The sequence below is a fragment of the Pteropus vampyrus genome, unplaced genomic scaffold, assembly GCF_000151845.1.
Source record: "Pteropus vampyrus isolate Shadow unplaced genomic scaffold, Pvam_2.0 Scaffold14, whole genome shotgun sequence".
In the NCBI taxonomy this organism is placed as follows: domain Eukaryota; kingdom Metazoa; phylum Chordata; class Mammalia; order Chiroptera; family Pteropodidae; genus Pteropus; species Pteropus vampyrus.
The window spans coordinates 10,013,566-10,028,302 of record NW_011888795.1 but is presented as its reverse complement, the minus strand read 5'-3'; the positions used below and the strand labels follow the sequence as shown (position 1 = coordinate 10,028,302).

Here is a 14,737-nt window from a genome sequence, read left to right as displayed (position 1 = left end):
GGGGCGGGCCGAGCCGGGCGGGCTGCACCGAGCCGTGTGCTTCCGCAGGCTCCGGGTCGCTGGGGCTTCGTGGCGGGCCAGCTCTGCAGGGCTTCGCCCGCTGCCCCACGTCCCCTGTGCTCTCTCGCGGCGCCCCGCGCTACTTATGCTTCAGCGGGAGACCAGGGAAAGGGTGAGTGTTGGCGGGAGCAGGATAGGACCGGCCGGGCGCGCGCTCCGTCTCCCGGGCATTGTCTGGGCGGGGGCGGCGCGGGCACGTGCACTCCCCTCCCCCAGTCCTCCGGCCGCGCGGCCCCGGTTGTAGAGGGGAGGGGTGGAGCGGATGACTGCAGGGAGGAGAGAGGATCTGGAGAAGGAGGCTGGATCCAGGGTGAGTGTGTATGTCCGGGGAGTCTCCAAAGCGGGAACCCGGAATTTGGTTATGTGTTTGGGGGCTTTCTTTTCTAAGGGTACAGCGCTCTCTGGGAGCCTGGGGTCCCATGAGCTCCAATGGCTGGAGCTTTCAGGATGTTAAGCTTGGTGGCCTGTGATGGGAGTGGAGGTGAGATTTGGCCCCAGCACCAGCAAGTTGTGAATTTACCAGCAGGAATCCCGGAATCTCCCTCCAACCTGTCGACGTCCCAACCATCCTCCCCCGTGAAGGATGAGTAGGATTTAGAAAGGTTGGAGGATATTCCAGAGATGGTACCCGAGTTAAAGCAGCGGAGGTGTGAGACAGTGCGGGGTTGGAGTGGAAAGCTTGCGAAAGTGAGTACTTGGAAGAAAGGCTGGTTTGGTGTGTTGTGGCCAGATTGCAGAAGACAAAGAAGTTTATATCATAACATGTTTTTCTGTAATGAATGTAATTATGCTTTAAAAAAAAAAAAAGTAGAAGAGAGGGAAATATCACCAGTAATCCTACAGCCTGGCACATCATTCTTAGAGTTTTGATATGTTTGCTAGTATTTTCATCTAAGCTTATAACAGTTACAATTATTAGAGATTACCTACAATTTTCCATTCTCTTTTCTCGTTAGCATGTAAAAATGAGTTGTAACAAATAGTATTCAGCAATGTCATTTCCTCTTGAGAAGCAAGTAGCAAGTATTCACCATAGAAAAAATTTCAACTACAGACAAGCAAAATGAAGAAAAGTACCCTTTAGGTACTTTTTAGTTTTCCTGTCTACAGATATTATCATTAAGTGTATATTTTTGGCTGTGTATATTTTTCCAAAGATAGGATTGGATAATGCCCTGATTAGGAATTTGGTTTTTATGGGAATCCTTTGAAGATTTTAAGTAGGTAAGTAGCATAATCTGACTGCTATGTGGAAAAAGAGGGCAAACGTGGAAACTGAGAGACCAGTTAGGATGCTTTTTCCAGTACTTTGAACTATGTCCATGACAGTGGAGATGGAGAAGGATAGAAAGATTTAAGAAATATTTTGGAGGAAGAATGGACAAGACTTGGAAATGGATTAGTTAGGGAAAGGGAGAAGTCTTTGCTTTTCATTATTTGTTTTGAGCAACTACGAAGATGGTGCCATTTACTGAGGAAGACAATAAAAGAAAGAACTTTGAGGTGGAACAAATCATGAGTTTTGTTTTGGATGTGTTAAATTTGAGATGCACATTAGTTACGAAGTCAGTATGTTCAAGAGGTGGTTGGATGTACAGGTTTGGAACTCACAGAAGAGAGCCTAGAGCTGGAGATAGAAATTTGGGAGTACTCAGTTATATAGATGATATTCAAAGTTACGGGACTATATGAGATCACTTAGGGAAAGAATATAGATGAGAAATGAAAATCAAGCCTCAGGCACTCCAGTACTTTGAAGTCTGGTAGAGAAAAAAGATTGAGCACAGGACAGAAGGAAACAGTCAGTGAGGTAGGAGAAAAAAGAGACTGGTGTCATGGAAACAAAGCAAAGTAAGTTTCTGGAAGATGGAAAACTGGTCCTCTTATCACCATTTCTAAGATGTTTAGTAAGATGCTCAATTGGATTTGGCATGGTGGTTATTGGTAGCATTATCTAGAGGTCTAGAAGTGAAAGGTAGAAACCAGATTGAAATAGTTAAATGGGACGTGAGGAAATGAAGACAGTAAGTGCGAATTAGAAAAAAGTGCCTCTTCTTCAGGACATCTTATTTAAATCTGCCCCCAAACTAAATTTAATAGGTGAAAAATGATGTCTTGTTTAATTTTTTCATTCCTTGATTACCATTGTTTAAAGATTTTCATATTTATTGGCCAACCATTTGTGAATTTCTTTTCCTGTCTTCTGTGCATCTTACTTGTGTTTGTCATTTTCTAATATATTGTTAATATATTTTCTAATATATTAAAAATACATAGTTTGACCTAGTGCTTGCAGAATTTCCCCCCTCAGGTCACTCTCCCCCCAGAATAAATGTGCTTATTACATATTCTCCATTAGGAAGGACACAGTTGATAATGGAAAAAACATGCTTATCATTTAATTCCTATATGTACTTTTTTTTTCAATTCTGGTAAAATACACATAACATAAAATTTACCACCTTAACCGTTTATAAGTGTATACATTCTTAACGTGCAGCCACCATCACCATTGATCTCTGTAACTTTTTCTTCTTGTAAAAATGTAACTCTGTACCCATTAAACAATAACTCTCCCTCCCCTTTGTTTCCCCAGCCCCTGGCAGCCACTGTTCTACTTTCTGTCTCTGGTTTTAACTACTCTAAGTACCTCATTTAAGTGGATTCATATAGTATTAATCTTTTTGGATTATTTCACTCAGCATAACATCCTCTAGGTTCACACATATTGTAGCTTGTGTCATGATTTCCTTCCTTTTTAAGGCTGAATAATATACCAGTGTATATCATATATCATATTTTGCTTATCCATTCAGTCACCTGTCAGTGAATAGTTGGGTTGATGTAGTTTTTTGGCTATTGTGAATAATGCTGCTAAAGACCGGGGTGTCTTTAGATATCTAGACAGAGATCTCTAGATATCTGTTCAAGTCCCTGCTTTCAGTTCTTTTATATACCCAGAAGTAGAATTGCTGGATCGTATGATAATTCTATTTTTAATTTTTCGAGGAACCACCACGCTGTTTTCCATAGCAGCTGTACCATTTTACATTCCCACTAATAGTGCACGAGTTTGAATTTCTCCACATGTTCACCAGCACTTGTTTTCTGTTTGATAGTAGCCATCTTAATGGGTATGAGATGATATATTTTTGTGGTTTTGATTTGCACTTCCCTAATAGTGACGTTGAGCAACTTTTCATGTGCTTACTGGCCATTCGTATGTCTTCTTTGGAGAAATGTCTATTCATATCCTTTTTTCATTTTGAATTGGGTTGTTTGGTTTTTTGTTCAGTTTTAGGAGTTCTCTTTATATTCTGGGTCTTAATCCTTTATTAGATATATGATTTGCAAATATCTCTCCCATTCTGTTTGTTATCTTTTTACTCTGTTGATAGTTTCTTTGGATGCACAAAATTTCAAAGTTTTCATGAGGTCCAATTTGTCTATTTTATTTTTTGTTGCTTGTGCCTTTGTTGTCAGTTCAGGAAATAATTGCCAGATGCAATGTCATGACACTTTCATCTTATTTTTTTCCTCTAAGAATTTTATTGTTTTAGGTCTTATATTTAGGTTTTAGACCCATTTTGAATTAGTTTTTATATATGGCATTAGATAAGGGTCTGACTTCATTCATTTGCATGTGGACATCTAGTTTCCCAGCACCATTTGTTGAAAACATTTTTCTTTCCCCCATTTGAATGGTCTTGGCACCCTTGTCAAAAATCATTTGTCAGTATATGCAGGGGCTTATTGCTGGGCTCTCTGTTCTGTTCCATTAGTCTCTATATTTGTCTTTATGCCGATCCACACTCTTGATTACTGTCGCTTTGTAGTAAGTGTTGAAATCAGGAAATGTAAGTCCTCCATTTTTGTTCTTGTTTCAAGATCGTTGTAGTTATTCAGGATCCCTTTAAATTCCATTTGAATTTTGGGATAAGTTTTTCTATTTCTGCAAAAAATGTCATTGAGATTTTGATAGGGATTGTGTTGAATCTGTAGATGGCTTTGAGTAGTATTGGCATTTTAACAATATTAAGTCTTCTAATCTGTGAACATGAGTTTCATTTCCATTTATTTATGTCTTTAATTTCTTTCAGCAATATTTTATAGTTTTCATTGTACAAGTTTTTCACCTCTTTGGTTAAGTTAATACCTAAGTATTTTATTCTTTTTGATGCTGTTATAAATAAAGTTGTTTTTATAATTTCCTTTTCATATTCATTTTTTATGTATAGAAATTCAACTGAATTTTGTGTGTTGACTTTGTATCTTGCTATTTTGCTGAATTCATTTGTTCTAATAGTTTTTTTTTTTTTTTTAATCTTCAGGGTTTTTTACACGTAAGATCATATCCCCCCATAATAAAATGCTTTCATATTCATTTAGTGGATGAACTATAATTTGCTATGGATTGTTTCCAGTATTTTATTATAAAATATATAGGAAGAAGAAAACTAACATTTAAGTTGTAGGTCTGTGAGTGCAGCCCACATCTGATGTACATCACCCTGCTTCGATATTATTTCCTTAGCATTCTCGGAAATACTTGATCCTCTCTTCTCATTCGCCTATAGATTTTTATTGGGATCTTCATTGCTGCTTCCTTAAACTATCCCCTATCTCCCTGCCTTTCATCCTGTTTTCTACACTGCTGTCAAATGGAGGGTGCGGGTCAGTACACGTTTCCCTCATAGGACACAAGTCTTATGAAACAGTCTTACATATCATATGTTCTGTGGGAGTTAGGGAAAAAATGTTTTCGAAGGCTGGCATGCACTTCATGGATGAGTCTAATTTAATGTGATTCTTGAAGGATGAATAACATTTTACTGAGTGGAGAGAAGGTAGAGATAAAATATGAAACCATTGGAAGGTAAATATGAGATGTTCAAGCATATGAACTTTGATGACTACAGACAAGGAGAGGTAGAACTAGTTTTCCTAGGCAAGGAGTGTTTATTCTGTTTATCTGAAGAGTGAGTCAGGGTTGTGGATACATTGGTGATTTTTATCTATTTTGTTTTGTAAAAATTAGTTTATTTGTGAGAGTATGTACACTTCTTTTATAGAGATATAATTCACAAAATGTAAAATTCACCATTTTAAAATATATAATTTGGTGGGTTTTTGTATATAATATGTTCATAAGGTTATTCAACCATCACTACTACCTAATTCCATAACTTTTCCATCATCCTAGAAAGAAACTCCATACCTATTAGCAGTCAATCCGTTGCTCCTTCCCATTGTCCCTTGGCAACCACTTTCTGTGTCTGGGATTTGCCTGTGTACAGACATTCCATATAAATAGAATCATATAATGTGGCCTTTTGTATTTGGCTTCTTTAATTTAGCACGATATATTCAGAGTTCACCTACATTATAGCATGTATCAGTACTTCATTCCTTTTTGTTGCTTATAATATTCCATTGTATGAGTTTACCACATTTTGTTTACCCAGTCATTAATTGATACACAGTTGGATTGTTTCCAGTTTTTCACTATTATGATTAATGCTGTTGTGAACATTCACATGCAAGGTTTTGTGTGGACATATGTTTTCAGTTCTCTTAGATATATACCTAAGAGTGGAATTGCTGGGTTATACAGCAGTTCTGTGTTTAAGGTTTTGAGGAACTGCCAAACTGTTTTCCACAGTGGCTGCCCCATTTTACATTTCCACCAACAATGTATGAGATGTTCTACTTTGTATTCTTTATACATTTTTAGCAAGCTATATTTAATAGTTAAGTGTATGTATTTAAACAGCTTTATTGAGGTACAGTTGCTATACCAAAAACTGAACATACATAAAGCGTACAATTTGATAAGTTTCAGAATACTTATACACCTGTGAAACTGTCACCACAATTAAGTCAGTAAACATACGCATCATTCCTGAAATTTCTCTTATTCCTCTTTGTAATCCCCATCCCCCCCGTGGTTGCCCCTTCCCCTGGCAACCACTCTGATCAGCTTTCTGTCACTATAGAGTGCATTTTATATAAATGGAACCATTGTATATATTTTTTTCTTAAGCTGAGTTCTTTCACTCAGCATTATTTTGGGATTAATTCATATTGTTACATGTATCAGTTCATCCTTTTTATTGATGAATAATAGTCTGTTGTATGGATATATCACAATCTGTTTATCCATTTACCTTTTAACAGACATTTAGGTGGTTTCCAGTTGCTATGAATATTTGTGTACAAGTTTTTATATAGACATATGCGTTTTGTAAACAATCTAGTTATCTATTAACAAGTGAATGGATAAACAAATTGTAATATATCCACACATTAGACTATTATTTACCCATTTCTCTGGGGTAAATACCTAAAGTTAGAATGGCTGGGTCATATGGTAGGGTATGTTTAAGTTCTTAAGAAACTGTCAAACTGTTTTCCAAAATGATTGTCCCATTTTACATTCCCACCAGCAGTGCATGAAAGTTCCAGTTCTTCCATACACTGTGTAACTGTGTTCTTTTTAACATATGGAGAAGTAAGAAAACAGAAACATAAAGACACCTATAATTTGTCTCCCAGATTAGTCCTTTTGGCATTTTCCTCCTCCAAATAATTCATGTACATAGTTAGAAAATTCAAGCGTTGTAGCCAGGAATAGAAAGAAAAGCAAAACCACTACCGAAAGGTAATTATCATTGATTGTTTTTGATCTTCTAGAAACATTTATACAAGCACACATCAGCATCTTTTGTCTCTTTTTCCCCCTAATTTACAACAGAAGAAATCAGAGTATACACACTATTCTGCACTTTGTTTTTTTTCACTTTACAATTTGTTTTAAAAGTATTTCCATATTAGCACATTTGTTTTAGTGGTTAAAATACAGTCTTACAGTAGTATAATCAGTTTTTCTATAAGAAAACACGAATTTGTTCCAATGCAGTTGATATATTAGGGAACTATTTGAATATATTGTGAAGTTCACATTTGCTTAAGTGTGATTTTGTGTGCAAGAAATGCTAGGTGAATGCAGGAAACCGTGCCTGCTGATCTGAGCCATGGAAGGAATACACAAGCCGCACACAGGCATACACTTCAAACATCTTCTGGCGACCGCAGTTTATTGCTGTTGTGATGAGCCACACCCATCCACATCTGGTGGTACAACTTTCCGTTGATTTCAAGATTACTCTCCTACCGCTTGACAGTAACTCACAAGCTGTAACCTTTCAGTGCCTACTTCCACAGCACACTTGAGGTCTTTTCAAGGGAAAGTGCTATGTTTATTGTAGCATTTATGTATTTCTTAACCATTTAACATGTATAAAACTGCTACTGTTACTATATGCCCTTTTTTTTTAATGTCACTGGTAACATTTTTGAGTATTGTACTTCTAAACCCCATTTTCTCTATAAGCCTTTTGTTTTTATTACACAATTTTACAGTGTCGTGCTTTTTAGGAATGCATATATCACATAGCAGAACTGATTTAATCCATAGTATAAATGTTCATAATTTCTTATCTTTGAATTTTTAAAAACTGTGAAGTTCATCATATATACTAAAAAGCACAAATATGGGTGTATGTTTTAAAGAAGAATAATGAAACAATAAATGCCTACTTAGCTGTCACCCAGCTTACAGAATGGGAAATTACTAATACTTTAGAACTTCCTTGTACTCCCCTCATAGATCATTTCATACTTTTTTGAATATCTAAAATATTTCATGATAAAATTAGATGTAAGAGTTAAAATCTGCACCGCCCTTCCCCACCACTGGTCTTCCTAATGTTGATTCCCCAGCTAACTGCCCTGCTGCCCTGCCATTGTACACACAGTATGCACACATGACTGGAGTGGGATCATCTGTAAGTAGATTTCTGTTTAAGGTTACTATATATTGGGTTTATTATTGTCACATTTTATAACTGCATTGTTGAGATCTAATTCACATACTGTAAAATAAACTGAAAGAAAGTGTAAGAGTCAGTGTTTTGTGTTTTTTTTAGAGTCAGTGGTTTTTTTTTTTTTAAGTATATTCATAAAGTTGTGCAACCATCACTATATTGAATTCTAGAAAGTTTTCATCAGTAGGTAGGTTTTTGTAGATGAGTAGATTTTCTAGATTAGGCAGTGTTGATCTAAAGAAAAGCCAATTTTCTAAAAAAATGTCTTAGTCTTTAAGGTGCTTGTTTTCTTTGTAGAATCTTAGCTCCGGATAGAAAGATATGAGACCTATCCCCATAGGATTTATTGTCAGTTTGAAATCTCCAGTGAAAAGTCCTTATTTAGTGAAGTGTGCAAGATTTGGCTCAGCTTATGTATTCTCAGTGATTGTGTCCAAGATTTTGACACAGTCTTGAACTGGGTCAGTTCTTTCTTTCCTCTCCAACCTAGATGTGGAGACAAGTTTTGTTTCCTTTGTGCTTCTCATGAAAGAATACTTTTATTACTTCACAGCTGGAACAACAGGATTGTCATATGAGTTAGAACTATCATTTTAGATAATTCCAATGATCTTTGTCTGAAAGGGGCTCCAGAGAAGTCACTGGAAGATTGTATGGCCTCCCTTTTGTCAGTTTAAGAAGAATTTACCTGAAATATCACAAAATCCTTAAATATCCCTTATGGTTCATGGTGTCTAGAAAAAGTATACTGAAATGTTGGAGTAAAGGAAGAGTAAAACTTATCTAAGCTCAGCTCTCTAGTTGTTAAACTGATGAATAGAAGTAGTGGCATGGGTAATTTAGAATAGTTCTTTTATCCTAAACTCTTTTTCATACTATTACTTTGTAAGATTGGAGACAGAGTACTGGCCTGAATGGATCCTGGGGCTGACCTTTATAGTAACTGGTATGGTCTTAAGCAGTTTTATTTATAATAGGAAAGTAGATGTTTTGACCTGGAAATAGATTAATACTTAAATAATGAAACAACATTTTTTGAGTTCAGCTGTCTAACTTTTTTATTTTGCTCAGCTCTTTACATGTCATATTGGAAATGGCCCACATCAGTTTGATGCTAATGATCAACCTCCGTCAGCTTCCCACCATTCTGATCCAGTGTAATATTGTGATTCTTTTTACTTAAAAGACCTATTTTACCAATTCCAAATGAGTGGAAGAAACACTGATTATGTTGGCCAACAAGTGAGAGCATATACTAATGATTTTGTGTATAAGACCTGGCTTAGAATAATTAGGATAGTTTTTGTCTCTACTAACTTTAATGAAAATCAGAACAGAATCTCTCCTTCTTCCTTTTAGATTTCTCTTAATCTGAGTCTTAACTGTGGTAGATTAGTTCGGGTTGCTTATAGTGTGAAAAATAAGCCTAATCTGGGGGAGACAATTAGCTGTATGTATTTTCAGTTACCTGTGTCAATGGAGGATGACAGTTCTATGAGTAATCTTCAAATAGAGAAAAAAATTTAAATTGGCATTTAAATATATTTTGATTCTTTTCATAGGACTTTTTTATGCTTACTGATTTTTCTCAGTGTAATATTAAAATGGATTTGTAGTCTTAGAGTACACAGTGGGCTGTCTTTGGGAAGCCTAGATGGTTTTTGGATAGAAGTTGCTGCTATTTTTAATTTGCAGAAAATAATGCATGAAATGGATCATATGTATTTGGATTACTGAAAGTTACTTGTGTTAATGTTTTCCTAAAGGTCCAACATTAGATACGTGCAGGGCAAATTACCTTGCTTCTGGATCTCCCCAGTACTTTATTGCTGGCAGTAATACTTTCTAATTATGATACACTTTTCTTTTAATACCCTGCTGTATTGGATTTGTGTCTGTATTCACAAAATGAAAAAACTGTTATGTCATTTTCCTCTGAGGATGCCTTTTGACCCCATCTCCATAGATTTAGATATATTCTGTCCTCATTGTTATTTTTCATTAGTCTCTTATTTTAATTTTTTCTTTGAGCTATGAGTTATTTAGAACAGTATCTTATTTTCCATACCAGAGTGAACTTTTGTTAATAATTTTATATTTAATTTCATTAGGATCAGGGGGTATGGCTATAGCATTACTACATTTTGCAATAATTGAAACTTCATATCCTATTATGTGATTTAATTTTAATGAATTTTTCTAGATGTTTCAAACAGGATTATTCTCTGCTGGGTTCAGAGTATCTGTTAAATCTGACTTGTTAATTGCATTATCTATATCATCTGTATTTTTATCTGTAGTCATCTTGATCTTTTAAATTTCTGCAAGAGATGTGTTCAAATTCTATTATGATTGTGATTTTCTAAAAACTCTTATTTCTGGTTCATTTTATATTTTGTGTATTTTAACACTATGTCATAATGTTTGTTAGATAGGTTATGATATCTTTGCAGTTCTGTCTTTTGATAGTAACATATAATCTTTTATATTTTTGCCTTAAATTATTGTGTTATTAATCTTGCCATACCTGCTATATTTTTGTTTGCATGTCTCTGTGTATGATAACTTTGTACGTCTACTTATTTTAAACATTTAGCTGTGGTACTTTTGAAGGTGTAGCAATATAAATAAATAGATTTGTAAGTACAGTATTGTGGAAAGAATGATGAAAACTAGTATAAGTAGTTATATTCCCTGTGGGTATTTATATTTGGGCATGTTATTTATTCATTCATTCATTCATTCATTCAGCAAATAATTTATTGAGAATTTTCAGAAACTTTGTAGGGAGAAGTTGGGGAGAGCTATGTTGGATAATATAATCAGAGAAGTCCTCTGATAAGGTGGGCATTTGAGTTGGGATCTGATAAAACTAACCTAGGGGAAGAGCATTCCAGACAGAAGGAACATTAAATCCAAAAATCCTAAAGAAAGATTGAGGTGTATTTGAGAAACAGAAAGAGAACCAGTGTTTCTGGATCTTAATGATTAAGGATAGAGAAGGAGGCAGGGCCCAATTCATGTAAGATCTTGTGGGTCGTGTTAAGGAGTGTGATTTTATTCTAAGTGTTACTGGAAGCCATGGAAGATTTCAAGCAAAGAGTGACATGATCAGATAAATATTTTTGTAGTCCTTTTCTAAATTGAGGTATAGTGATATACACATACAGTGAAATAGATAAATTTTAAGGGTACGATTGGATGAGTTTTCACAATTGCACATACCCATATAATGCACACTCTCACTAAGATATAAAATATTTCTGTCACCCAGAAAGATTCTTATTCCTCTTCCCAATCAATCCCTACTACCAGCACCCCAACTACTGTTCTCTTTTCTTTAACCGTAAATAAATTTGTCTTTTTTAGAACTTTATATAAGTAGAATCATTTAGTATGTGCTCTTTTGTGTCAGGCGGCTTTTACTTACCATAATGATTTTGAGATTCATTCCTGTTGTTGCTTGGATGAGGATTTTATTGGGTATATCACAGTTTGTTTACCCACTCTCCTGTTTTGGTTTTTGTAGACAGTTTTGAACAGCCATTGGCTAATAGAGGAGAATAGATTGTAGAGTCTCTCATTCAGATATTGAAATGACGAATATAGAAGAGACAGGGACAAGGAATTGTAAAATCATTATTAATATCTTAGGAGCATCTGTCTGTATGGAAGCAGATGGAAAATGATTTTGCTACCCTCCACATTCCTCCTTTTAAATCAGATGGGAAAAGTTGTCTTGACTGAGAGCACAAAATTTAGTGGTTCTAATGACATTCAAATGCCATGATCCTCACAGAGTATGTGGCAAGTTTTTCAAAGAGACCTCACAGAGTACGTGGCAAGTTTTTCAAAGACCTTAGCAGATTTTACTCCTTCCCCCAAGTATTGTTCACACCTTATAAGATGTGGTGTCTATAAAACCAGGATTCTGGGAGTTCTAGGTTTTCTCTGACATGAGAACTAACATCTTTTACTAAGAATTTCTAGTGACTCTATTACATAATTTTTGGTTTTTAATTATGCAATTTCTTTTAAAAATTATTTTTCTCTTGGGATTTATTTCAGAGTATAGCATTTTAAAAGTTTTGTTTGTTTTCGTTTTTGGTGTTTAGCCTCTTTCAGAAACTCAGACTTGTTTATGTTATTAGAATGGGTCTGATACATTCATTCACATCCATGGCTCTCTTACATAGTACATGGGAGAAAATGTGTATTTCAAAAGTTAAAATTGACAATATTTTCTTTTTGTAATGAGGCCGTTTCAATGAGAAAAAGTTTTTAATTGGAAGAATCAGCATTACATATATTTCTGTATTTGGATTTTGTCCCACGCTATGGAGGAAATTCTCACAGACAAATTATAAACAGTAACAGGTTTTTAAGGATTCACAATACTATCTCAAGTATTCTTTTTAATTTCATCTGATTCAAAACCTAAAGAGGATTAGTAGGACATTTTGTTTCAGAGTTGACTCCGACAGTATCTAATAACTGCTCACATTTTCTTTCCATAAATCTCAATGCCAGACAAGAATCCAAAACTTAGTAATTACCGTGGGTCATTTGTTACACATTCCATTATCTTATTTATTACATCATGATGAGAGCATGCCTCGGCAGATGTGCTCTAGCTTTAGCTAGTATATACTTGAATATGGCATGTGTATGCTTTAGTATTGTTCTTGCTAAACTGTAGCAGACCTGAATTATTTTAAAATGCTCAGTTCAGATGTAAATCTTCCTAAACAGGTTTATAAGAAGCTCACATCTATGCCCAAAGATGACAGGAGAAGCTTGCTTGCAAAGGCTACATGAAATATGAATTACCTTGCCAGCACACGTTAACTCATTGATGGTTTCTTCCTCACCCACCAACCCCCTCCACCACCAAATTCTTCTCTTTTTTTCCCCCTTCTCTTCCTCCAGTTTTAGAGCAAAAGTCAAAAGAGAGTTTTATTTTATTCCTTAAGTGAGGGTAAAAATACAATACTGTTTTGTTCAGGGATCCCCAGCCTTTCTGAGGAGGAGCCACTGTCATTCTTGAGATTACCTGGGGTTGAGGGGGCCCCACGTGGAGAGGAGAATATTCAGGTTATGAAGTCGATAGAATGGATGAGTAAAGATGTTGCTGGACTCACTCATCTTTACAGGTAATCCCATAAGACTTGGTAAACTGCAGAAGACAGGTGGTCACTGAGGAAATGGGATGGTTCAGAAACAGATTTGGAGATCTACTGGGAAGTATCTACCTCTGAATTTAGATTTTTCTGAGAATAGGAGGTGGTTTTTGTTTGCTCGTTTGTTTGTTTTCCCTATATGCATTAAGGAAGAAGGAATGAGATTTATTGATTTTTAAGAATATATTCTTTATGTAACTGCCCAAGATTTTTTCAGGTTGTTTAAAACTAGTTGCAGAACAAAAGAAGGCGGCTTACTTTTACTTTTTATAAGCTTTAAAAACAGAAAATAATAGTTGGATTCAGGGCCTCTACAAAAATAACTCATTCTAAATTAGAGCAGGTCAGTAATGATGATAAACAAACATTGAATAATTTGATTAAGGATGTATATTAATGCTGAGAGTTTTTTAGAACTTTTGTTTGTTTGTTTTTGTTTTTAGAATATTTTAAAGATTAGAGGTATTGCACAAGATAACGGTCACAGGAAAAATATTCTCTTAGATCCAAGATTTACATATACATTTATCATTACATAATGAGTCTCTCTCTCAAATGAATCAAGAGAGTCTATCTCTGGGATGAGTGAAAGAACTGGACTAAGAGCCAATAGGCTTCTAAATTGTTATTTCGCTTTTAATCTTGAGGGAATAAAAAATAAATATGTTTGAGTTGACATTTTATTTTTGTTAATTTTATTTTAAAACTTTTTGTTACTTCAATAAATACACATTGTATTTTTGCCTTTGGTTAGGTACCTAACCTTTGTTAGTGGTAGACCAGAGGTGTAGGAATCAGAGAGCTCTTCTTGTCTTTTCTGTGTCATACATTAATGCTCTAAGGGGCAACTCATATAACCACCCTGGACCTGTTTTCTTATCAGTATATCAGTGGACCCCCGCTGCCCAGTAAGGGAGCTACTACCATGGGTGGCTATTGAAATGTGGTTAGTCCAAATTGAGATGTGTTTTAAGTACAAAATACATGCTGAATTTTAAAGACTTAGTGCAAAGATAAGAATGTAAAATATCTTATTTCTAATTTGTTTATGTTGATTATACCTTTAGAATGATAATATTTTGGGTTAAATAAAATAAATTAATTAAATTGATTTCACCCATTTCTTTTCCTTTTTTAAATGTGGCTGCTAGAAAATATTAAACTCAATTGTGGGTCACTTTGTATTTCTTATAGACAATGCCAGTCTGGACAGCATATCCTACGCTGACTTATGAAATATTAATAAGTATTCAATGAAACACAGTTTGGAAAAGGAGCAGTGTCGAGTAAAACTTTTTGCAATGTAAATATTCTGTATCTGCACTGTCCAGTATAGTAGCTACTAGCAACTGATGGCTGTTGAGTACTTAAAATGTGGTTGGTTCTAAAATGTGAAATACTGAAAAATGGGAAGAAAAGAACTGAACTTTAAACTTTATTTAATTTTGGTTAAAGAGTCACAAATGGTAGTGACTAATGTATCAGGACAGTGCACATTTAGATTTATTGGGTTGTTTTATCCAAAGATTTATATACTTAGGATTTGTTTACCATAGGGCAAACTTTTTAGTTTGATATAAGTTTGTATGGTTTGTGTTTATTTTGAGTAAT

The 14,737-nt window shown here is 35.1% G+C and overlaps 1 protein-coding gene across 6 annotated transcripts in view; it reads left to right on the top strand.

Moving 5' to 3' along the window:
* The first annotated feature begins 6 nt into the window (after positions 1–6).
* YEATS2 (YEATS domain containing 2) overlaps positions 7–14,737 on the top strand; it is an 84,859-nt gene continuing 70,128 nt past the window's right edge. For 3 of the 6 annotated variants that reach the window (XM_011382601.2, XM_023526228.1, XM_023526227.1), the window contains exon 1: positions 7–172. The gene's annotated coding sequence lies outside the window, so the exon portion shown is untranslated. Of the gene's footprint in view, positions 173–266; positions 371–12,951; positions 13,100–13,654; positions 13,774–14,737 lie in introns of those variants that run through there. The other 3 variants (XM_011382609.2, XM_011382618.2, XM_023526222.1) reach the window with 3 other exon arrangements.